This window comes from Lepidothrix coronata, unplaced genomic scaffold (genome assembly GCF_001604755.1).
Source record: "Lepidothrix coronata isolate B3197 unplaced genomic scaffold, Lepidothrix_coronata-1.0 Scaffold5, whole genome shotgun sequence".
Taxonomy (NCBI): Eukaryota; Metazoa; Chordata; class Aves; order Passeriformes; family Pipridae; genus Lepidothrix; species Lepidothrix coronata.
In genome coordinates this window covers 1239314-1265657 of record NW_016690185.1, presented here as the reverse complement: position 1 = coordinate 1265657, position 26344 = coordinate 1239314, and the positions used below count along the sequence as shown (strand labels likewise).

Here is a 26344-nt window from a genome sequence, read left to right as displayed (position 1 = left end):
AAAGGGTGCAATAATTTTACAACCATTAACAACATTAACAACCCTGTGAGCCAACACAGAAAGCTGCCAGAAAGATCCAGAATTGCCTCTGCAAGGAGTAAAAATCCCCCTGCCTCCACAAGCATACTGCACTGTTGTAAAAATCAGCTAACTATCTAGACTGGAGGCTGAAAGGGCAGAGCTGACTGCAGTGCCAGAGGCAGGTCCCATCCAGAGACAAGTGTGACACCATGAAGCACTCACCAGGACATCTAGGTTTGAATGTAGAATGAGATACATCAGAACAGATTGGTGAGTCCTACAAAAGAAAGCTGCTTCATCACAGTAAAATTTTAGAAACAGGTCACCATCTTCTAATGGAAGGTCCTGAGGTTCACCAAGAAGACCAGAGCTCATACAAGACGCCTTTCCCTTTTCTCCAGCAATGCCCTTTTTATTCTCCTCACCTAGTGTTACCACATGCTAATGCTGCCATAACCTCTTGATGAAAACACACCTTACATTAAAGCGCTTCAGGTAAGGCTTTGAGTGGGCACTTGAAAAAAATAATGAAAAGACCTAGACCCCAATCTGAAGGGCTCCAGGGAACAGGAGACAAGTCAAGAAATTTCATCTTCTGCAAAGGCACTCAGGTCTGCCCAAGATTTGTTCAAGCTTGGTTTTCTACACAAGCAAGTCATACAAGGTCAGACTCTCCCTGTACAGAAGCTCTTGAAACCATTACCTGGTTTTGGTCAAGCATGGCAGGATGTGAGGATCTCTGTGATCACTCAGTTCCTGTGAGTTTTCATGCAAATGTTACCCTTTCCTGGTTTACACTTGTAGGTACAGTCAGAGAAGTTAGAAGTGCCAGCAGAGTATGTGGAATTGCATATAGGTTCACTGGGTGTCTGTTCCCCATGGCAGAGGAGAAACTGATTACAGCTGGAATGATGGGCTTATGCCTGCTCCAAGGCCAAATCCTGGCCTCCCAGCATACACATCCAGAAGTGAGAGGAGGTCCCAGCCCTGGGGGGTTGAGTGGCACCATTTGAAATAACTTTCATTCTCGTCCAAGTGCAATTCAGCTCCTCCACTCTGTGCCCCAGCAAGTCCTGGCTGTTAGCAAAAGCTGCCATCCTTGAAAACTGCCCATAATTGCAGGCTTTCTGCACTCAGAGGGAAAGGGGAGGAACTGGATGAAAAAACCACCTTGTGTCTTTGACAGAGAGAAAAGGTGTCTGAGTCAGTTCAATAGGCTTTCACAGACTCAATAAAAGATTAATCAAATCATCCACAATGAAAGCAAGTTGGCATCCCTGTTCCTGGGTTAGTGGTAATGCAGAATCCTCACATGCAGTTTCTTACAATTGATTCTATTATTTGGGAAAGGCCTTGAGTACAGTCCTATGGGGGGTCATAAAAATCCCACCCCAAAACCAGAAGGATGCATGGGTGGAATTGTGATAGACATTTGCACTTTTTCTGCCTATGAACAATAATTAATGCAGTTAGAGCTTTATCAGGACTAATTTAACAAAGTTTCTCATTTAAACTACAATAAAGTGAGTTCAAGTAGATTTTTCTAACATAAAGGACATCTTTTAACCCAACTCTTGCTCCTGTTCACCCCACCCCCGCCCAGTGCTATTTTATGGCTTGAAACATGACACAAAAATACATTTCTTATCATATCAGTTGGCTTCTCTCACTATAGCAGCCCTCGTCAACATTCAGCAGCCCTAATAATGCAGTCCCCTGCAATCAGTACAAAAAAGTAGTGCTCCACAGATCTCTGATCATAGGCCATTTCTGAATGCCAAATAAAGAGCAGGAACTCTTTTTATGCCAGCAGCTTGCTCCTTTACGTCTGGTCTGTATGCCCATGGTCCATAGCTCTCACGGCTTGTTCCGTGGCAGATTCCCAAGCTGCCAATCTCGCATGAAGCTGCCCTTCCCTGGGATGCAGCTGCTGGCTGCCCTGTCACTGTCACACTGGGTACCTTCCTAAGACAAGGCTGGGAGAGCCCTGTGCTTATGCCCTATGTCTGGCACTTACTTTTAGGGAAAGGTTTAGCGGTAAAGGTATTGCAGGTATTGTGCTGCTAAATACAAATTGCACTGAAAAGATATCATAGATTTTTCTTAGTCCTACACTGCATTCCTGGGAGATGTAATAGAATAAAGTGCTAGAAAACCATTCCTCATGAACTGCCAGAATTTTTATAGGAAAGAACTGTGGAGACCCAAACCTACAGAGCCTCCTGCAAGGAGCAGAGCTTCAGGAGTACAACTTCAGAAACTGGGAACTAGACATACTCAGTGGGCACTAAAGTTGACTTACAAACCACAGAAACACAGACCTCAGCAGTTATATCTCTATTCTTTTTAGTAGAGTTATATTTACCATATTTCAATTCTCATTGCATATATTGACAATTCCTTTACTAACTGCTTTCCTAGGGTTATTTTCATTTCATGGGTGGCTGTACTTCATTTATGATTCCCAAGGAGTTACAAAACAATGTAAACAAGTGCTTTCAAAACTGTTTGCATCTCTCCTTTTCCCCTCTGGAGCTGGGGTGTCCTTGAGATACTGTACTTGATCTTAGCCAAGAGACTGAGAAACAGGGTTGGCAAAAACAGATAGAGGAAGGATATTGCAACACACCAGTTGAATCTTTTCCTTTGGGATTTTGAATTTGGTCTGGACGGTGAGGCTGGCAGGAGCTGAGAGGGACAATCCCTCCACTTTTGCTCCACGTGAAGGCAGGTTTGCATGTGTTCTGCAATGGTTCTTGGGCAGAGAGTACACCAGGCACAAGAAGCAGGTTTTGGGGTCCACATGGCACCTCTGCAAAGCCTGGGCACCTTTGGCATCTCTGCAATGTCAGACTCCCCACTTCACCTCTGCAATACTGGGCTGTCCCTTCTGCAGACCCACCGGTCATGGCCTTTGGGGGACAAGAGGCAACCAAGGAGGTATCCTCAGGACTCCCCAGGGGCTGTATTTTTCCCTGAGGCTTCATGACCCTCTTTCAGGGCATGCAGGTCAGGTAGGGAGACACAATCTCCACATAAAACTTGTGTTGCAAGACAGAAACTGCAAGGCATGGTTGCTAGCTATGAAAAACTATCCAGGAGAAGGTTTCTCTCTTACGAAATGCACCTCCAGATCACTCTGCAGAAATCGTCTTTGCCCTACCTAGTGCTGCCAACCCTCAGCTTTTCAATTCTACCTTTGACTTCCTTACAAGCTTCCAGGAATGTCTTTATATCAGGCTGCTGAGCAGTGTCAGCCTTGCTTTCTTTTCTAAAATGTACAGTTTCAATTAGAGGAAAAGAAACCCACAATGCCTACCTCAGCTTCACAATACTGGTGCAAATGGTTTAAGCTTTACTGGGGCTTATCAGATATAATTTTAGCTAACCTGGGGTCAATTTTTATACTCAGAGTGTTGGTTTATTATTTTTAATGTACTCTTTAGAGGTGTTATTGACATAAAATAGTGAAATGTAGCAGATCTTCCTTTTAAGTATTTAGTCATGTGCATGGAAGCAGAGAAGTTCGTACTTCCCTGACCATTTTCTTTCTCTATTTCCAACATCAGTCTCCAATGCCTGGAGAATTATTACTGGTAAGAAAGAATGATTCCACAGTTAAAGTACATATGCTTTTGGTAGGAAAGGAGGAAAAAATAGGTATTTTCATATTGTTTTTAAGAACTGTTACCAGTGTAGGAATGGACTAAATTTGGACCAGTGTCCTAGAGCTCAAATACATGTATTGCCAAATCAATTCCCTTTTTCTAGACTTCTAGTTTGCAACAAGTTGAACATGAAAACAATTTCTTAACATTAAACTCTCTGCTTGGAACAACTGCAATTTGAAAGGTGTAAATTGCTAAACAAGTTTACAGGGAGACACTTATTTAGCTATTAATTTGGGTAATCATAGGTTCACAGTGCCCTCCATGTGAAAGTGTTCTGTTTTTTACCATCCATACATGTTGCCAACATCAGGGCAATTAGTGGTGATAAAAAAAATTGGAAGAGAAAACTTCTTTCAAAAACTTCTTTTGACTTGGATATCAAGCCACTATGTCTGTCACATAAGCATTCAGTCCACAAAAATACACATTTGCTTGAGGTGAATATAATTTTCCTGGGGAAAAAGAACAAGCACCTTTAGCCAGTCATCTTATTAGAATTTTGTCATTGTTTTTAAGGAGTGACTTAGCCACAACTGGGGAGCACGCATACAAAGATTACACAATGCACATGAAGCCTGATAGTGTCATTACCACACCTCTGTTTTTTTATATACACTTCCTCCTGCTTTTAGGTTGGGTCTAGTTATTCACAGGGAGCATCTGGCTCTGCACAAGGAAGAGTTGAATCCTTCACCTTCACAGACAGCAAGGAAGGTCAAGTAATAGGGATTTCTCACCGTATCTTCAGATCAAATCTCCTATTTTGTCAATAAAATGCAGCATATCTTTTTTGCATGTTCAGCTGTGGAGGAAAGGACCTGATTAATCAGTGAGGCCAAACTACCTCCCCAAATTCTGCTAAGACATAGCAGCATAAAAATCAGCATTTAAATGTACCATGGAGCAAGTAATCCCTGTTAATCCCAGCAGCCCCCGACAGTCCCTTATGGTGCAGGGCAGGCAGGGACTAGCCATCTCCTGCAGTCATGGACCATCCCAACAGCTCAGAGACTTGCCCCACAGCCAGGAATGGCATCTCCTCATCACGGAGGCACAGTGGATGGGCTGTAAGGTCTACAGTTCCACAGTGTACCAGGAGTACTCTACACCCCACCAGTCAGACCAGGACAGTAGTCAGCCAGATGGAAACTTAGGACAGCCCCTTTCACCTTGTTTGTTTGCTTGTTTTCTTCAGAGATCCTGTGCCACCCACCCCTTAAAACACCAACACAAGCATAACTGTAGCAAGAGACTAATTTATCGTTGTTTGGAAGAAACTGCTTTAGTTTTACTCATAGGTAAGGGCAGTTGTAGACAAAAGAGCAACAACAACAGGGACAGACCCCTGGCAGATTTTTCTCCAGGTCTGTGCCCTGGGCAGGGCAGGCAGATAGGATCTGCAGCACCATAAATCACCTCGCAGCAAAGGGAAAAGAGAAACGGATTGTGAAATGAACTGTAAAATAAACATCTAATGTAAACATAAAACGGGCAGGGGTTTGTTTTTTCTGTCTGGGAGCCCAAGTCTGGTACAATTTACTGACTGACTATGCTGGGAGTCCATTGTGCGAGGTTACTGCTGGCCCCACTGCAGGGCAAGGAGGCAGCTGTCATTTTGTTCTGCCAGCAGGAGAGGAGGCTGATCCTGCCATAAACATCCCTGCTGTTCTCTGGCACAGCCCATCACGTGCTTGCTCAGGTACCTGAGCTTTGCCCACGGTTGCTAGCATGGGCTGTCTGACTCCTCTTGACCCAGAGGGACACTCTCCCAGACACCAGCCTTGGTAGCCTGACGGCAGTGATGAGAACACCCCAAATGGCTTCAGGCTGCATCTTTCACAAGAGCCTGGGTTTTCTGATAAGCAAGTGCTAGCCTAAAGTTGCCTCTCCCTGACATGTCTCCCATGTCCCTGTCCATGCCAGTCCTGCTGCTCACAGTCGGTGGGGCTTTGCATCTTTTCCTGGTCTAGTCCATCATCCCTTCTAGAAGAGCCAACACATGCCCTCAGCAGGGGAAGCAGGCCATCTCTGAAATAAACCTGACTGACTGCAGGAATATCTGTATTTTCATCTGTATTTATATTTTCAGTCCTTCAGGTTTGCAGACATCCAGCCATGAGAGGGATAGACAGTTGCTGAAGCACGGGGCACCACAAAGAGGAGAACTTTCTGCACTGGTGTCATCAGTAAAACAAAACCTATGGGGCAGGACATCTTCTCAGAGCTTCACGTCTTGCCAGGAACAGGAGAGAGCAACTTGTTTGCAGTGAGATGTGTCTGGAGAACAAATCAGAACAATGTGCACCTTCTCTGGGGGCAAAGGGAGACACTAGAGAACAGAAGAAAACCAAACACCAGCCTGTCTGAGTTCAAGAAGCATTTGGACAACACTCTCAGGCACATGGTGTCCTGTGCAAGGCAAAGAGTTGGACTCAATGATCCTGACGGGTTTGTTCCAACATAGATTATTCTCTGATTCTAGGACCCTATGGCTGTACTACATCACTACCTCTCTGGGGTCTGAGCCACACCCTGGCTCATGTGTCACCACACTGGGACAACATTACTCAATACCTGTTACACTCAAACTGGGAGAAAAGATAACAATTTGCTACTGTACATAGGGACCTGTGCCTCAGGCAGGAAAGGGCAGAAGTTTCTGCACCTTTTTTCTTTATTTTTTTTTTTGGCCTTGTTTTTTTAAAGCTGTTTTAAGTCTTTAAGACTCATCATAGGAGCATGGGGTTAGAAGGGACCTCAGGAGATCATCCTCCTGCTCTGAGACAGGGCCAAGGAAAATCCAGACAAACATTTTGCTCCCAAAAACACCCTTAGTGAAGGAAAGTCCACACCTCTAGGAAATGTGTTAATTATCCTTATAGCTAAGAGAACATAACCTACATTTGTTGCAGATGAAACACAGCTGTGTCCTCTCCTTAGTGGGCATGAAGGGTGGGTTTTTTTAAGTAATCTTCTACGTTCGCTAATGTAAAGGTATTTTGTGTCCCCTCTCAAATTGTTCTAATAAAATCAGCCTTCTCCCATAGGTCCCCATTCTCACTGATTCTGCTCATTTTGGTCTTCAGGCTGGCTCAAACACCCGAGACTGCCACAGCACCACAGCAGGAGCTCAGACAGTTTCTAGCTCATTACTACCCACAGTGCCTTTTATCGAGGGCTGCTGCTTGCACCCCACTTGGTGTTTGCGCAGCTGATCTCTTTCCTTAGCACAGCACCTTTGTCCAGTGAATCTCACCTGGATGATACTCCCTTCCAGTTCCTCACGTTGGCACATGGTGGCACTCCTCATTCTGCACGAGGGCCTTGCTTTGAGTGTGGGGCACCTGTCCTCCAGCTGCTGGGCTGGCTGACACACCAGCAGAGGCTGCTGCCAACTTTCGGGTTTCCAAGGCCCTGTGGCCATGGGCATCCAGCCAAGCTGGGTGGGGCAGGTGACAGTGGGACCAGGGGGACAAGTGTGGCACAAGATTAGGCTCACAGGAGGAGAACAGGACAGTTAGGAGAGGAGATAGCATGTAAGTTCTACTTTTGGAAACACACACAAGAGAGCTGATAGTTGTTGAAGTATCTTGGTGAAAAACCAGTCCGCTACCTCCAAATTCCTCCTCTGTGGCCAAACACCTGTGGTTTTTCTGCCAGGTGAAAGGAGGATGGGCTGAAAACTGACAATTGGCCAAAAAAAGTCTGTGGAACATAGAGGACAAATTCCTGGGGGAAAAGGACTTCCAGCTGATAGTCATTTCCCAACAGGAGAATCTGCATCCCATAATGGCCTACCAAATAGGGTGCACGGCATGCTGCTGAAGACACAAATTTTAACTGGGGAAAGTTATGCACCTTCCCTACTCATTTCATACTTCCACCTGTGCCTGCAGTTTTATCGTACTTTGAGTTCTGTACATCAATTTTGTGTGAAGAAGCTGAGCAGGTGCAGTACTTTCACTGGTAGCTGTGCTCTGAGCAAGATTTAGCACATGCCCAGGTGCTGTTACAGGCCATTGTTTGCAGATGACTGTCCCATGTGTGGGGTATAAGGATTCCCAGGTTTGTTTCAGGTGCTGTTACTGGCTGTTACATGTCCTGTGCTGAACATGGACGTGTGCAGAGAGGTGTAGGGGTCTGTACACTTTCTCTGGTGTAGCACAGCCCCATGTCTGGATAAAAAATTTGGGAGTTAACTGCTTAAACACAAACAAGGTACTTCAGCAGTTTGGTGTACTTCAGATTTCAGGTAAAAGGGGTCAGAACAATGAAAATCTGCTCTGTTTCTTAAAATATTTCCTTTGTCGGACCCTTATTATTATATTTCAGGTGCCAAATTCAATCCACTTCTGACATTTCTAGTATAGCTTCATCCTGAGGCTCTTGGAACATGGGTCGCGGCTGAGACAAGGTTAGACCAAAAAGAAATGTGTGGGGGCTTTGTGTGTGTATGTGTGTGTGTCTGTACAGCTATGTTAGACAAGTCACCTTTAGACGGTCTTTCCTCAACCATGAGCTCATCCAATCTGCCCATATGGTAAATTTGACCTTTAAGTTAGTCTTGAAATGCCGAACATGTGCCTACAGAGGACTGTCAATTATAGTGGAAAAGAAACAGATAAGCCTTTTGTTACCTTATGGATGAGGCGATCAGCAAGAAATGTTCAAATTCCATTAACCTTCAAGAGGAAAATTTTGCAGATTCTTGACTCACTGAAATAGAGAGAATCAGAGTTTTTCAATTTTATTTTGCAGATTACAGCCCAGGGAAGTACTGCAGGTCACGAATGCCAGCACTGCCAGAGGGCAGACACCACAGTCAACTCTGTGGCTGGTTGTTCTAGGCTGCACCTGGGCTGTACAAAGCTACCTCACAACATCCATTTCTCACAGAAAGACTCGGCAGAGCATGAACAAAGAGAGACACTTTTAAAAAGAGCAAGGCTTTCATTTTTTCCCATTCCTATGGCTGTAGCAGTTTGCTCTGAAGTGGCATGCTCGTGTCCCTTTGAGCAACCATACGTGGTAAAAAGTCCACAAACCATTTGCACTTTCAGCTTTGCATCTCCTGATCTTGGCAGACCTTTGAATACAGCCACCAAACCACATTGGCTGCAAACTTACTACTATTCTGCATGAAACTATGTTCAGGGTTTAGCCTATGTTAGGAAAAGGTGGCTGATGCAGCTAGAGTAGCAAACTGCGTCTTCAGACTCAAATGTGTTTCTTGCTGGTGTAGCTGGAGTGGTGTGACTTGTAATGGCAATGAGCTCTTACCAGCTAACTGTGTCACCTGGGCTTCTTGCTTAAACAAAAGCATTATAAAAAATAATCGTGTCCACAACTTACATAATTGACCCCACAAACATTTTAATAACTGGCCTTAGAAAAAAAGGGAATGTAAAAAAAATCAGAGAATGGGAAAAGGAAAAAAAAAAAAAGAAGAAAAAAAAGATTTCATTCCAAAGAAAGATTCATGGGGATCAAAAGATAGAAAGATCATTGCTGACAGCAATGGAAAACACTGGTGACTTTAGATATGAATGGAAGAATGATTGAAGGGAATGAAGGAGTGGTTTAGGTGCCCCCATGGCAGAGTCATTTATTAAGCCCTTTTCACATGCTGCTTTATTTTCCATTCCTGTGTGCTCTTATCTCTTGACATTTTCTGTGCACAGACAGAGATGTCCGCTCAGATGAATGGTCCATAAGATAGGTAAGGTGGGAGCTGGCCACCCCCCTGCTCCTCACACATGCATTTGTACAGGAAAACCAAACCACGAGAGGCTCCTGCTAACAGCAACATCATGTCATCATCTCTAAGGCCCTTTCTTAATAAGAGAACAAAGCTTTGGCAAGGGAAGGTGAGGTGATTGTGAAAAAGCAAAGATATTCAGGCAGGAGATTTAAGAGGCTGGAAATGTAGCAGTAGAATCTCAGCCATGTCCCCGAAGACTCAGCAATTCAGGACACTTTCTGCAGACAACTTGTCACCTTGAAGTCCTTTAGTGAAAAACAGAGTGAAATGGGCTCACCTTGAAGTGCTAGTTATGGGTGAGTGTCATGTCTTAGACTAGGGGATTGGATTTTGAGGCTATCTCAAACCATGACAGTGAGGAAAAGGGAAGCGAGGCTTTGCATTTGTGTTACTCCAGGGTAACTTCCCACATAACCCCTTCTGCTCTGTGGTAAGGTGGTCAGCACTGACCCTTTGGGGATAACACTGCAGCCCACCCACCTGACCCGGACTTCAGAGCAAACACAACTCGGCTGCAAAGTTAAGACCCCCTGTATATCCGTGCCTGACCTTCCCCTCTGCTATGTTCTCTGGATGCAGAAGCTTCAGAGCAGATATGCAAAGGTAGCTGCCTTCTCCAGGAAGAGATTTTGATATCTCTCAGCTCTGAAAGCCACTATAATTTTATCACTGCTCAGGCACAGTAGAATTATTACTTAAACTGTGGCTTTTCCATGGGAGTCTGCTAGGCTGAGTGACAGTGCATAGCAAAACTTCCGTATAAATGAGACAGACTCGCCATAAATTTTGCCTAAGAGATGCATGCTGAGGTTGGTAACAGAGTTTGATATCGCAAGTATGACTCTCAAGAGAAGTGAGAATGTCATTGGATTTCATTTAATGAGTAAAAGGACTACTTTTTAAAAAATTACTATTACTGTATGTCTTTTATGAATTGTTTTTTAAGTAGTGATTTAAGTAGTGATTTTTTCCACAACATTCACCCATGAACTAGTTAATGGTGTACAAACCTGGATAGCCTTAAGTAAGAGGAGGCCATAGATATTCAAGGTAAAGGGTTAGTGAAGTATGAGTTTTCTACTGAAACAACAAATGCAAGACAGATACCAGGCCAGTTATTCACAGCAGAGGCTTGGAAAGGATGAACCTTTCCCTCCTGCTCCCCAGTGAGGACCTCTGAGGTGGCTGTGCCAATGCACAGTTTTTCTCCATCTCTTGCTTTGGAGGGCAGAGGTAGTGTATACCTGTATTTCTTGATTAGCACTTTCTAACCAATGTCATCCTTTTCAAATGTGGTTACAAACAGAAGAAGGACCATTGTCCGTGCAGCAAATGAAGCTTCAGAGAGGTTATCACATAACAGAGCAGGGTGCTGGCATATGCTATGCTTTGCTCCCACTGATATCCTCCCCATTCTCTCACCTTGGACATTGCTGGACCAGCTGTGGGATCTTTCAGGGCTTACAGAGGCCTCCAGAGCATGAAGTAGAGCCAAAGCCTGACATTCACGCGGGGTCAGGCTCCACAGGTGCTATCAGCAGCCTCAATGCCCATTGCAGGGCAGCATGCACAGACGATAAGCACTGCTGCAAGGCTAATCTCCAGAGAAAGGCAACAACTTGGGAACTGCTTTGTGCTTTGAATTTCAGGAAAACCAAAGTTTTAAGGTATCACCTCAAAAAGAGTGAAAATTGAGGGAAGGGAGTCCTGATCAGGATTATATTTGTCTCAGAAGTTGGAAATACTTTTTATGAGATATCATTTTGTCCTAGTTAGAACAGCTGGGACTAGTTCATCACTGTATGGGTGTAACCCAAAACTGTGTATTCTATAGCCTTCCATGCCATTTCCCAGAAACTGGTATCAATAGACTATTTACACCCTCTGCCCAGAGCAGCCTGACTCCTTAGGTTATAAACTAGGTGTTAAGAGGCCTTCGAGATAGGAGGGTGCATCCCTTGTCTCCACACCCTTTATGGAACTCCCCGCCCTGAGGGAAGTACTGAGCATTCCTGCCTGAACTGCAGAATATATAATCTTGGAGTCTTGGAATTTTTTTTACCACTTGTGGGATCCAGAGGAAGACTGCAGATCACTGCTCTCAACCAAACTGCAAACCACTACTCTCAACCAGACTGCAGACCACCACTTTCGACTGGACTGCAACCACCACTTTTCAAACAGAGTGTAATCACTACTCTGGACCAGACTGCAACAGCGCTCTCACCAACAAGTTTTCCCCTCTCCTTTTACTTTGGACTCAGGGGGCCCAAAGAACACCACACTGTTCATGCCCCAGGGTGCTGGGTTATACATTTGGGGTTTGTGGGTTAAAACCAATTGTTTATCTGTATAATCGTACTTATTGTATTACTTTATTAAATTGTTATTCTGATTTATAATCTCTCTTTTGAGTTGAGTTCATTTCCCCTGCTGGTTTACCTTTAAACCAGCACACATTTATTTTTACTGTTTTCCCCCCATTTCACCAGATATCATTCATAGGATATAGACATTAAACTTGCATGGCATAATGTAAAATTAAAAGAATGTTACAACATTTACCCTCATTGAGGCCAATTGCTCTACTGAATTGGGACATATTATCTCATTTTCTAGATTAAATTTCTCCTTGGTATGTCATCAAACCATCAAACAATAAAAGCAGGAAATGCTTTGTTCTAATAAATAAATGTTTTGGCATATGCAAAACTGCTCATGTTATGAGTATGAAAAGAAAATCCAGGTGCAAAAGTAAAAATTCCAAACTGAAGACTGAATTTTGTCAGATAATTCCAAAATTTCTTAAAGATTTAAACAGCAGTTAAGAAAAAAAAAGCTTAATTTTTTTTTTGTTCTAATGGAATTTTCTATGTTTTGTGTTTACATGATAAATATATTTTCGTTTTTAAAAATTTCACAGGCAGAGTCAGTGGGAAAAAAAGCTCTGTGGGCTGAGTTGGGCAAACAGAGATGCCATGACACAATGCAGAAGCCGCTGGCAGTGGGATGAATCTGTGCACCAGCAAGAGCAGTATCTACTCCATCTGGCTTGGGCTCCACATCATCCGAGAAGACTTCCTTTTGAACAGGGAGATTCCAGTCAGGGTGACTCCACCGGTAAAAGAGGTAGCGTCTCAGATTTGCTTATCTAAAACTTCTTGAAAGCACCCCTAACTTCCTTGGCAGCAGTAGCCAAACAAGAGCTGTAAAATACTGTTTTCCCTGGGCTGGTTGAACTCGCAACTCAGCATATGTGGTGAGGAGCTCCTAAAATAGCTCTCAGTTGCCTCACCAGCCTCAGAAGCAACTTGAAAAATCTTTTGTCTTCTGGGACAACTTGGAGAAGTTTTAAAATGTTTGGACTTATTTTGAGAGTACTCTGAAAGATAAGAATGATCTATTCCAAGGCCAGGTGAACTGAAGGTCACAGCTAAGGCATTGCACAACACAACCAAGTAGGTTCAGCACAAAACTCACAAAGAATTTGATCAGCTCATCATTGCTGCTGCTGCTGCCCCTGCCTAAATTCAGGTCAGAGCTTGACTTGGCACCTCACTGGGCCAAACGTTCTCATCTTTTATGCCAAATACCAGTGGGGCAATGTCAAAGAGGCAGAGGACATGGGTCCTTTCCTGACAGAGCCTTGTTGGAGAAGTCTTCAGAAAAAAAGCCAAGCAAAACAGCTCAATTTCTGAGTAGTTGCTGCAGGACAAGTGCGCTCTCACTCTGGGAAGGCTAACACGCACTTCATCCTGGTCAAAGAGTATTCTCTGACTGGATCTTGTAATATTTCAGGCTATCTCTAGTTAGGACAAAACCTGAATAGCTCTTGCTTTGTTAAACAAGGGATATCCCCAAGCTGCTCTTTATTGCTGTTTGCGAAGCCTAGCCATGACTTCAGCACAGCATTCCTGTGGGCTCTGCACGGACAACATGGAGGCTGTCCCCCTGGAGTCATTTGAAACCCTTCCCTCCCATAAGGAAAGGCTGCTCCTTCTTGAAAATATGATTTGCTCCTGCAAAACAACTCCAAAAACCCATATACATCTGGGACTTCTCATCAGGGTGGGAGAAGAGATTTTTTGCCCACGTCTCATGTTTCTGAGCATGCTCCCTAGTGTCTCGGCCAGAGCCTTCAGTATAGCTTTTTGCTGAGTCAGGCTGTTGGTTTTCTTATCCCAAATCCCTAACGGGTGGTTTTAAGTACTCCAAGCATTTTTCAAAGACAGCTTGAAACCCAGCCAAGCCCACAGTGGGGGAGGGAGGGGTAGAGGTGGGTGTGTAACTCTTCTCTGACAGGTCTGCAGTTGGTCTGATTGTCTCCCAGGTCAGGCGAACTCATCTGCAAGCTGCAGGGTGCAGCTGCCACCCCAGGGGACAACCCCCCCATTCCCAAAATCAAGTGAACTTTGTGATTTTGTTAGCAGCAGTAAATGATCCCACTGGGGGTTATTTGACCACCAAAACTATGCTAGCTTGGCTGAAGGGTTGAAGTACAGAGGCCCACGTCAATATGGATTTACAGATACTAACGGATGCAGGATTGGGACCCCTCCCCAGCTCCAGACCCCCCCACCTGTTCTCACCTGCTGCTTGGAAATCACCTGTTCTCCAGGTCCTGTGTTTACACGTCTGTCCATGACACAATAAAACAGAGGGAAGGCAAATGTGCAATGTAGAGATCCATTATGCTTTATTTACATGCGTCACCATCTCTTTTACAAACTAGATTACAATTTAAAATGGAATACACAAGGCAATATCTACTAACACCAAGTGGAGTAAGCACTGCGTCTCTACTTCGTTTGGAAAGGGGCAGGTTTTGCTCCAAAACAAACTTCCTTTCAACCTCTGAGTAGTAAGGTAATATATTCCTCCAGGGCAGCATCTTTTTTCTTTTTTTTTCTTTTTTAAATAAAAAATCCTCAGTAAGACTGCAACGTGAGAGTGTCTGCTTTCAAATGAAAGTACAAGATAGCCCAAATGAAAAGTATAAACTGTTCAGCTCTTCGGTATGTAAAGACGGCCATGCGCAATAAGGCTGTGGATTTAATATTCTTCCAATTTACATGGCTTGAAACAGAAACAGATAAAACAGTTTTACAGATACTGTATACATATTTTTTCCAATCATGCAACTTTTTAAAAAAAAAGTTTAACATGTGAAGCCAAATGTACAATCCATTTTTTCCAACCCATAGTAACGAAATGTATCTGGTCCCCCTGTGCATCTGTTGGCAATTCTAGAAGCGTACTAGAAACACTTACAGGACACCGATTGCCAAGCAATGACATAATTTTAGAGAAATACATAACCTAAAAGGTAACTTTTTTAAGCGGTGGCACAACAATTTCTAGAGTTAAACAGTGTTTAACGATCCCATTATTCTCAAGAGAAATTTTTTTTACAAAATCATTAAATCAAGCCCCAATCTGTGACTAGAAACTGCATAAATAACAGCTTTTTAGACCTTTTGTTTAGACCAAGTGTTCAAATGATAACCACGTAATTGTGACCATTACTTTTATCTGTTTTACATGATTCCACAATGAAAACTTCTAGGCATAAACATGTTCAAAGACTCAAAGGCCAAATTTTTAGGTTCCCAAAATTAGCTATTCAAGTCTGTATTTTGACACGTAAGTAAGTGGCCCTTTGAATTCAGTGAGATTTATTTAGCACCTCTGGAGTGAAGGACCTTTGCTGGGCACCTCAGCAGGTGTAGAGGAGGATGACTTTCCCCTGGGCCTGGGGGGACCTGTCACTTCCCCTTCCTTCAAGAAGTGATGAGGGCAGAGCAGCTCAACCTCTGTGACCACACTGGAGTCCCCAGTGTTCAGTGCCTGACACCAGGCACTTTCACTCAAAACTTTTGGCCCCAAAAATGAGCAACAGAAACCAAACCAAGGCCAAGTCCAACCCTCTTCAGCAAGTGCTGGGATGTTCTCCAAAGCAGGGGCTCAAGGTGTTCCAGCCACACCAATGGAAATGCTTTCCTTGACACTGCTGGGAGGCAGGTTAAGCCTTTCAGCTGCTAATGTTTTGTTACTTTTTTAAAAAAACTTCTCTGCCATTGATGGGCTGTCTCTAAATCAGGTGTTATTTCTCCATTTTCTGAACAGAGCAGGCCATAGTTTTCTCTCTCATTTCTGACAGCAGGAGCCAGCTCATTTGAACTCAAGCAGGCTAGGCTGCCAGAACAGAGCAGAAGTTGCCCCCACTTTGTTTAAACTAACAGGCCTTCCCTTGCCTTTGACAAGAACTTAATCTGTACCAAGACAAAAAAAAAATTATGAGTTTTGGTCACCTTGGCCATACCATCAAGTCAGGCCTTACTGGATCTGTCAGTGACCTGGCTGGTGGGTCTTTGGGCAGGCTCCTCGGGTCTTACTGGAGAGGGATCATGCAGGGATCAAATGCTGCACCCCAGCATGAGGAGCCACAGAGTGAACTCTGCTGGCGGCCAAAACCACGGGGCCAGGGCACAAGTCCAGCCGCAAGGTGGTAGCTGCAAAGAAGCCTCAGGGAAAGAAGCACTAGAGGGGAGTCCTTCAGCATACACCCACATTTTGGGGTGTACTGGGAAGCTGAGAGCTAATGCTCAGAGGAGGCCAGTGACAAACCCTAGCCCAATTTCAGTAAAAGGTGCTTGCAACTGGACTCCAATAAGCAAGGTGCCCAGGTGTGCCACACAAGCATCCTGGGAGGCTGGCTTCTGATAGAGATGGGCAATGAGCACCAGCCAACTCCAATGAATACTATAAACTAAGCCACACACTGACAAACAGACCACCTCAGTGTAAAAAGAAGAGAAGTTTTTTTAAAAGGCAAATGATAAACCCTTGGCTGCTTGGAAGAGTTGATATGCTACAGGGCTATGCTAACCACAACTGCACAGAGCCTACACAGTCATAACTGGGGGGAGAAACCAAGAGGTGCATCTTTGTGAGAGAACAGCGTGGAGGCTACAGTACAAAAACAAAACTTCCATCACACTAGGAGCTGTTGTTTCACCTGTATCACCTCAGGGACCTGGAAAGTAAGGAGTGAGGAAGGGCCCACAAATGCGCGCATGTGTGCATGGCTGTGCATGTGTGGTGGCAGTGGCGAGAGGGAGTCACTCCACATTGCATGGGACACGTGTCGGTGGGAACTCATGCACTGAGACTTTGGGTTAAAATGCTAGTTTGTTTTCCTAACATCCATGCATAATGATCCATTTCTGTACATAATAAAATATATTTATATATTTATATGCATAATGCTTTTATGCAAAGAAAAAAAACTTCATATATCACTTTGGAGAATTATGAACACTGTCCTGTTCAGAACCTCTTCATATTGAGTTCCTATGTACCTCTTTTTTTTGTATCCCTTTCCCCCCAAGATACTAATAAAAAGTAATCAAATTTCCAGATTATAGAGAGGATCTATACAGCACCATACCTTTTATTCATTATTATTATTAATTATTATTCATTTTATAAAAGAAAATCTTAGAAGCAAAATATATAAAACTGCCTTGTCTTTCAGTGTCATTTATCTTGATACAATCTATGCTTATGTGAAAAAGCCATTTGTATGATACTGTCACCTTGCCATTCCCACTCCTGCTTCTTCTGCCACAATGGATTATACATAATGAGAAGGAAAAAATAATCAAGGATATGTCTGAAACAACAACAACAACAAAAAAGGATCACTGATGCAGTAACGCATACTGCAGTGACCTGTGCCTCAGCTCCCTTCATTGTCACTGCAAGTCACCTGCCGATGCCCAGCTGCTACATTTCCCTTACTTTTTGCTTTTTCAAATGCATCTCTACAGGTGGCTATGTTCACCTCGTCTGGCAGCTCAGCCCACAACTCCTCACCAGCTCACTGTGGCAGTAGGGGCAGCCTTACCAACATAAGGCAGGAGGGGAGCCTGCTCCATTGAGCAGAACGCAGGCTCCTGCCTTGGTGCACGTGAGGGCAACAGCACCCGCTGTCAGACCGTCCCCATGAGCCAAGAGGCAAACCCACTATCTTCCCTTGTTTTGCAATCAGCTCTGGTTTGACACTTTCAGAAGGCAGGGGTGTACCATTAAATTTAAGGAAAGAATAAAAAAGAAACAAACAAACCAACCCAACAAGCGAACAGGGCACGCGCATCCCCTCTCTCTGGAATTCAGCCAGTTGATCGGTCTAACATATGCTCTATATTCAGAAAACCCTGGCACCTGAGCAGTGCTGGGTTATGATCATTTCCTTGCGTGTGCACAGTACTTCAAATTCCCCAGGGCGAGAAAGCAAAAATGGTAAAAAATCTAAGGAAATCAAACTGGAGGTTGTAGGGGGGAGGCTGGACAGATGGGGAAAACCTCCAAAAAGAAAACCAACTTAAAACATCCCATAAACCATTAATATATTGAAACACCACATACTCATTGACAAGTAACTACTGTAAAAGGCTACACAGTGTGTTCTCAACAGGATGGTGCTGAACATTGTCTCCACAGCAGGTGCTTGGCCATCCCAGAAAAGGAAGATTTTGCATACTTCAGAATGAGTTCAATTTCCAACAAAAAGAGGAGGGGAAGAAAAAAAAAAAAAGTAAAAAAAAAAAGTAGGATCTTCACTCCAGTAAGGGGCCTATTAACAGTCTGCTTCATTAGGAAAATAATGCAGGGTTCACAAAGGTTGTAAGCTGTAAACAGTATCACTGTCCACTTGCTGACAGCAGATTTGGCAAAGGGTTCTCTCTCTACATCTCGTGTCAGTTTGAGGGCCTGGAGAGGAAAAAGAAAAAGAAAGTGAGACTACTGCATATAGGAAAAAAGCACAACAAAAAAGGCAACCAAGCACACATACAAACCCAACAACAGCTTACACTGATGAGAAATTTAGATTTGTTAGCACCCAGAAGCTTCAAACATATAGCAAGGAATATGTTGCACTGTGATCCTGCCTCAAAATGCTTCTCCTTTGCCAAGGTTTGAGAGTTTTATTGCTGGTTTATCTGCTCCAAAAAAGAGAAGAAAAAACCCTCTCTCCAAAGAAGAATGGTGGCCAAATCTGATTTACAGAAACCCAGTGCATTGTCTATTTGTTAAGCGTATTTGCAGGTGAACTATGAAAGGATCCTCCAGCTTTTCTCCATTTTTCATGATCACCCTTTCTCAGCATCATCAAAAGGCTGGATAAATCTTCTGTCAGTGTTTGACATCGACAGCCAGCCTTGCAGGAGAGGCGAAGGAAGCTGCTCAAAAGAAGTAGTGAGGAGCCACGAATTTCAGTGTGGACTTTGGAGTTCTCCATCTTCCTGCTCACATGACACACCATCAACAGACAGGGTCCACCTGGCTTTAAAAACTGCGTTAGGGTCCATCGTATTCTGTAGCCATGAAACTTCCCTGCAGAGGGAGAGACACTGCAGAGATACCTTGGATCCAGAATGGAGATGACTATGAAGGGACACGGTAAATAGGTAAAACACTGAAAACAGATGAACAGTTCAACCAAGGGGACCAAGGAAACAGAGTTTTAAAGGTGGTTTAAAGATATAGGAAAGCATCAAGTAGGCTTTCAGAAAGTATGGTCATTTAAACGTTCCCATGAAATCCTGTCACATTTTCAGAAAGCTCAATTGGTAGACATGCTACCATGTAACTTCTGGCTCTGAAATGGCTTCTGAAAACAGGGCTTAGCCCCTCACACCACTTACTACCTGTTAAGGATTTTCCCCAAAATGAACGATTGATGATTTTTTTATACAGTGCAAGAACAATGGGACAATGGCTGAAACCTAAAAGCCATTGAGTTGATTGGAGGAATGTCTTTGCTCTCAAAAGATCCTGCTATCAGGCACCCCCATGAAAAATGGGGTGGAACTGCTGGTTTAATCTGGACCGGCATCTCCTGCAAGGAGGATCACTCAAAGACTGTCTGCTTTCTAAGGTGCCCGGCACTGATCCCATGATAACATTTTATTAAAATGGCCTATTCTGATAATGCTAAATGATTGATGGAAATTTAATCATTTTGGCTCATGGTTATTAGAGCAACAGTGTGACAGCTGCTCCCTGTGCCATTAGGGGAGAACTTCATTCAGCACAGCTTAGGGAGCAGACAGATTGCATGTTTCACCCAAACAAAATTTGGCTTTAGCCTTAATTATGTGGAGGGGTTTGGGGTAGACTGTTTTGTGAATAAAGGGATTTCCAACTGGATCAACATATTGATTTCTTCATTTTCAAAGGGCAAATTAATGCTGGCCGTTCGTTAATGTGACTGCCTGGCAACGACTTCATTTGGTAAGTGTGTCCTGATGGCCGTAACAAGGTCAGCAGAAGACACCCAGATAGGCCTGGTAGCCCCCTGGCTAGTGGCTTGTATGCAGCTCAAACAAGTGCACATCCCTTTCTCTACCTCTTAAAGCCTTAGCACCAGAGGGGGTTGGAAATTAGTGACTTTCCAAAGCAAAACACCCTCCAAAGGCAGGGCTTGGGTCCCAAACGCTGCAGCCCAGCAAGTCAGCTCCCTCTCATGCATCCGCCAGTTATGCTGAGCATGGGCTTAACTTTGGCATGTGTGAGAAGTCTTGCTGACTTTGAATAAAGTTGTTAATTAAAAGTAAACAAGTACAGAAACTCCCGATGAAGTACCAGAGTACTGTTTAACATTTACATTAAAAATCTATGTGAAATACTGTACTATGAAAAAAAGGGATGAGAAAAAACTGGAGCATGAATGAAGATGAGCATCATTTGTGAAAGTGGCACTGCCTGATATTTTTTTCTTGAGGACACCTGTCCTTCGACAGTGACAACATTTAGGAGACAGACGCACAGTTGAGGCAAAATTTGCTCATAGCAAAACCAAACCACGTTCCATTTTCACAGCTCTATTTATACGGACTTTGCAAATGGATTAAAAAATGAAAAGAAACAGATCAAAGTCTTAACCTGCCTGTCTTCAAATTACCCTGGTAAAGTCTGTAATAGACCCACAGACTCTTTCTTTCTGTCTCACCACAAAAAGCCTCTGTTCACCCTGAGTTAGCAGCCTGCTGCTTCGTAGCAATGAGAACACTACCAAGGCAGGGAAGCAAGTGTTCCAGTTACATCTCCGTTTATCACAGAATTACAGAGTGGTTTGGGCTGGAAGAGACTGTAAAGATCATCTAGCCCAACACCCCTGCAGTGAGCAGGAACATTTTCAACTAGATCAGGTTGCTCATAGCTTCATCCAATGTGGCCTGGAACATTTCCAGGGATGGGGCATCCACCACCTTACTGGGCAACCGCTTCTGGTGTTTTACCACCCTCATTGTAAAAAACGTCTTCCTTATATCTAATCCAAATCTACCCTCTCTTAGTTTAAAACCATTACTCCTTGTCCTATTACAACAGGCCCTGCTAAAAGGTTTACATTATTGCTTGCAAACAGTCAGGAGATGAGGATTGTAGGAGATGAGACATCCCTTTCTTCTGTCCTCTTCTCTGCCTTCCCATCCTCTACCCTTGCTACTGACCGGTTACAAATGCTACTCTCGTTTTACTCTGTGGCCAAGCTGTTGGTTGTGATTTCCCTCCAGCAACATTTCCTCGCCTCTGTCTCACATCACTTCACCACTTAACTGGACGGTCATCTACCAAGCCCCATGCCAGCTTGTGCACCATCAGAGCAGCTCTGAAGGATCATTTGCTGCCTGTTGCTTTCTCCTTTGATTCCCAATGGTGCCAATTATGTAGCACTGGAAATTTCTTCAGAAATTTCAGAAAGGTGCTGCATTGATGCTACCCAGAGCGAGGTGCAGATAACGTGCCCTGGTTTAGCAGTGGGCTAATGTAACAATCAGCTAATGTAACAATCAGCACACGCAGTTTTCTGTTAAAAGTTATGTGCTCCTTTACATAATTTTGGTATGAGAAACTGCACTATCAACACACAGCTCCTCCGGATGGCAGCCTACCAAGGATCTCCTGATTTGGCTGGAAGGCTTTTTGAGTGGATTGTATCTTGAAAAATATTACCATTTAGAGGTCTGTAAAACAAGTGTTTTTTCCCTGAGTACCACTTTGCAATGACTCTCCAGGGATAGGAAATCCCAGTAACTACTTTTACTGTCCAGACACTTGGGATGCAAACATTTTCAAGGAAATTTGTGTCCTTCAGTGACAGATGTGCATTCATTCTGGTGCCTCTGCCCTTCGATTTGTCATCGCCTCCAGCAGTAGAGCTTCTACTCCAAAATGGGGGGAGGTTAAAAAAGCAAGACTTGACTATGTGTGGTTACCAGTTAAAATTCTGCCTGAGGTTTCACAGCTCAAGACTGAAAAATACACAGTATTTGTTTAGAAACAAGTAAGGATGATAACTACTGTGGCCAGTCCTTCTATAGTGACAAAACTGCAGCATGAGGGTTTTTTGTTCAAGCACAATAAAAATTAGGAATCCTGATGCCACAGGAGGTATGCCACAGTGACACCCTACAGGCTTAGCACATACGGCACTAGGATAGCTCTTTGCTGAGAGACAACACTGAGATCAGGGGATGAAGCCGAAGGACAAAAAAAGAACTGGCAACTTAATGTGCTTTATTTCCTGAACTTTCAGGCAGTCGCAACTTCACATTTTCTCTTTAAGTTCTACTTGTAAAAATAGATCTTTTCCAGCTCAGAATTGGGGGCAGAGAGAGAGGGAGAAGAATGGAAAGAGGAAGAACGTCAGCGCAGAACTAGGACTTAATTGGAGCTAAAGTGTTGCTGTGCTGGTAGTCACATAGGCACGTAAACCATAAGTGTCTAATAGAAAAGTCCAGGTTGGAAGGGACTCAGCATCATCTGGTCCAACTTTCTGTTGAAGGCAAGGCCTCAGGTTAGGTTATTCAGGACCCTGTCAAGTATGAAATATTTCCAGTATGGGAGAGTCCACTACTCCTCTGGGCAGTTCATTTTACCCTTAAAGGTGGGTAAGGTCCCTTCTACCCATTTTACACTTGAAAAGGAAACACCGAGCACAAGCACTGTTGATACCCGATTGCTGTTGAGAACCACTACATCAGGCTGGGTTCAGTCCTCTGCCCTGGCCAACGCAGAAGAGTTTAGACACAGGACTACTTCTCTCCATAAGGTCATCAGGCTTCTTACTTGACAACCTTTTGGTAGATTTTATCTCCTGCCTTTTGTTCAGGAGCCTGAGAAGTGGGGTGGAAATCCCGCCAGTTATGGGTGACACTGCCATTGACTGAGAACATCAGCCTGGGTGTTCAACACAGCACATTTTAGGCAGGATGCTGCTGGACTAGAGGAAGAAGGCCAAAAATGCTTGCAAAATACATCTTCTGTTAGGGATAAAGCCCATCAGCTGGAATAACAGTGCTTTCTTTAGACGCTCGGGAGCACTGGGAAGGAGATGTCTACTGCAGATCATGAAAGGATGTGTAACTACTGCACCTGTGCAAGACCAGAGAAGGATTTTGCTTGCACTTTGAATCTGAAGAATGAGAGTCACATTTTAGAGTAAAAGGTAATTGCTGGAAATATCCTGAATTATGGGTTTACAGTGCTATGGAAACATGCTATGTACCCATTAGTCTGAACGTCCTCACAGAGATTTTCTTTTTCTTTGCCAGGTGCCAAGCCTATTTTAAAAACATCTTCCCTGCTATGGAGTCTTCTCATTTTCTTCTGCAGTAAATTGAAAATGTCAGGCCAATAACGCTCACACCAGAGGATTTCCACCATGTTGATTTAAGGCAGGACTATCATGACTTACAAGTGGAAAAAAATGCAAGAGAGAGAAGGTCCTTCCTCAAAACTAGATTTTTATCTAGATTTGTAGGAAATGAATTACCTATAAAAGCCAGGAGAAGCAGGCAACATAAGGGAAAAACAATGGGCAAGATATTCAGCTCAGCTGTAATGGTGCGTAAACTCAAGCCATTCTCCACAGCATCATCTGGGAAAAGTGGCTTTTTTCCTGGAGTAATGGCAGAAAACCATGGCTGCACAGCAGCTTCCGTTAGCTGAGCTGCGTCTCTGTCCGATTACTGCTCAGCAGATGTCCACTCTGCCAGATTCCAATAACTGCCACCCTGTGTGGTAATCTGAGTGGAAAAGCTGATTAAACAGCCCCTGAAGACTGGACCAGAGCAGAGCATTAATGCTACTCTGCCACAGGTACCTGATTTAACGGGGTCAGTGTCTCCCACACCATCAGGGACTCAGTTAGGGGCCATGCTGATGGGAACATCTTGCCGGAGGTTCTTCACCATAGGCACCAGGAGCTGAGGCTGGCATTGCATGAGCATCCTTCCTTCACCCCCCCTCCCCAGGCCAGGACAGAAAGCCTTGCTGTTAATGTATGGTACTACTCAAATACGTGTGCTCCTGCCACCCACGCTATACCTGTGCTTTTTGGCTGTCACCAACACAAGACTCAAACCTCTCCGGCTGTCAGTTCATCACCTTGGCTGAGTGCCGAATTGCTATGAAAAAAAGATCTCAACCTTTCCTCAGCTGCCTGACGCTATGCTTCTAAAAAGGATCTCTCATTACGCACTTCTTCAACAAAATATGCTATCATGGGGGCTATTTAAAAATCTGGCTCAAAAGAAGGAAAGAAAAAAAGAAAAACCACCTGTAACCAGCCCAGCTATCAGGCAACAGCATATCTGGGGACCAACACTGATCTGCAGCTCTAAACAATCATTATGGCTCCTTCACGTGAGAAAGACAATTTGCAAAGACTCATTCTGTAATAAAATCTGCGCACTGCTGATCCAAGGAGGAAAGCACTGGGGAGACCAGTTGATGCGGGCTGTTCTAAAAATATCAGTTTGTGCTGTCATCTGGTGAGAGTATGTCATCCTGTAATCTTGGCATCTGCAGGGACAGCAAGTTTCTGCCTAATTATTGCTGCTGAATCACATGACAAAGCATGAGGTACTAAAAAATACATCTATATAAAACACCAACAGAAGAACATCCAAACCACAGGATCAGACCACTGTCCTGGCTTCAGCTGCTGTACAATCACAACACAAACCTGTGGAGGCAATTCTGGCTTTTACAGACCTTTGCCCTGGGTTAATAAAACCCCCAAACATAAACCCAGACTAAAAAAGTACCAAACCCAAAAAGCTCTACTCCCAGAATGAGTGAGCAATTCATTGTGTCAGCTCCTGCTGCCTTCACACAGCAAAAGCCACATCATCCCTGCAAGCACAGGACTGGCCTCTGCGTGCAAGGGGCTTCGATGGGCTTCAGTGGCCTGCATGGGGGGCAGCCCCAGTGGGGTTTGCCCAGCTTTCCCTTCTCCTCTTCCCCAGCAGCCACGAGCATGGAGTTTGGTCCTCTGCCACTGATGTGTGCTTGGTGACCGAGGAGCCTGCTCAGGGCAGGCCCTCCTTGGAGTTAAAGGGATCCCTGTTCCTCACAAAACACATTTTCTACATAGATATTTTTGTTCAAAGACAAAACTTGGCATGTGTGGTGTTCAGCTAGTCACAAAACCACCTTTCAAAACTTGCACTGGTAGAAACAATACTTAAATGTTACAAGAACCACCACTTTAACCACTAACCCATCAGAAATGGAGCAGAAGAATTTGCTGCTCTTGAATTTCCTTTAGATATTTTACAGGCAGCCAGCCCCAACTTGGGTCTGTGTAAGAAACCTGCCAGCCCTACCCCTAAAGACCTCATTTTTGATAGTAAGAGTGGCAAGTATGGTCCTGAGGCAGTCAGTGTCCTCGGGCAAGTCATCCACCAATTCCGATTTCTGCATGAAAGCTTTCATGGGCATAGGACTTCTGGTAAAAAACAAAAATCATCTTTTTTGTGGCATATTGTACAGAACTCTCTGATTCAAAACTCCATCAAAATGGAGATCTTTGACTAACTATTTTCACTTTTAAGATGGTGTTGTAAATACTAAGTCATCCTCAGACCTATTCATCTTCGGTATGAATTGTACGCAGAAACAGGTTGAACACCAATTAACAAATTGGCAAGTAGTTCAAGCTGATATAGACTAATGAAATACCAACAGGCATTTTGCTAGGTTTCCCAAGATTTTTTTTAATCAGAGATGTTAATCATCAAATTGTGTGAACATTACATGATGTTGCTATTTGGAGCACTCTACTACTGCAGTAAGATGATGTGGCACCTATATGATACTAGGGGAAAATGAGTGACTTTAACTGATCTGTCAAGTATTCTACATGTAATTTTCAAACAAGTCAACGTGACTCCAGCACAGCTCTGTTACAGAGCCCAGAGGCATCCTGCTAAATGGCACATTGAAATCTCTCTCAGAAGATGCAGCTTAGATGAGTTTTTCAGATGGTGACACCAGCTCAAGAAGTTCCTGCCCTGCTTGTGCCAAGCCATTTTCCACCCGTTCCCAACCCTGCCAGCATCGAAGGCACCCTGCACGGTGCCACTGTAAACTGGATCACTGAAACAATACAGGTAAACAACCTCTTGGACGGGTTTTGATGCTGGAGAAAATGTTTGCCCAAGTGGTAATTGTTCACCAGCTCCTGTCCTTCCAGGCAGTAGCAAATGTCCTGAATAGTCTCCCCTGATGTTCTGTTTGGGACTACTCTTTGGCAAAAACCAAGTCCTTTTGGACTTGTCAGCTGAGAAGGACCCCAGAGCAAAGTGCAGCGTTGTGAGAACCCCAGACTAGGAGAAGACCCAATAATTTCAAAATAAAAGGTATTCTAGAGACAGGTGAGGGAATAGTGATGTCTTTATTTATTGATAAACAAGCTGAAATACCTAGGTGATGATTATCTGAGTGGGCAGAGGGCATTATCCAGTGCTCTTGAGAAGCAGGTAGAGATAGAGGAACAGAGGCCCCAGGCAGTGTAAGAGGAGAAAATTATGGCTGA

General features: G+C 43.9%; 1 protein-coding gene across 1 annotated transcript in view; it reads right to left on the bottom strand.

Annotated features, from left to right (window-relative positions):
• Positions 1–14132: 14132 nt before the first annotated feature.
• The window catches only part of FOXO3 (forkhead box O3), an 89475-nt gene continuing 77263 nt past the window's right edge, over positions 14133–26344 (bottom strand). Inside the window, exon 3 of the mRNA XM_017828013.1 lies at positions 14133–18228. The gene's annotated coding sequence lies outside the window, so the exon portion shown is untranslated. The remainder of the gene's footprint in view (positions 18229–26344) is intronic.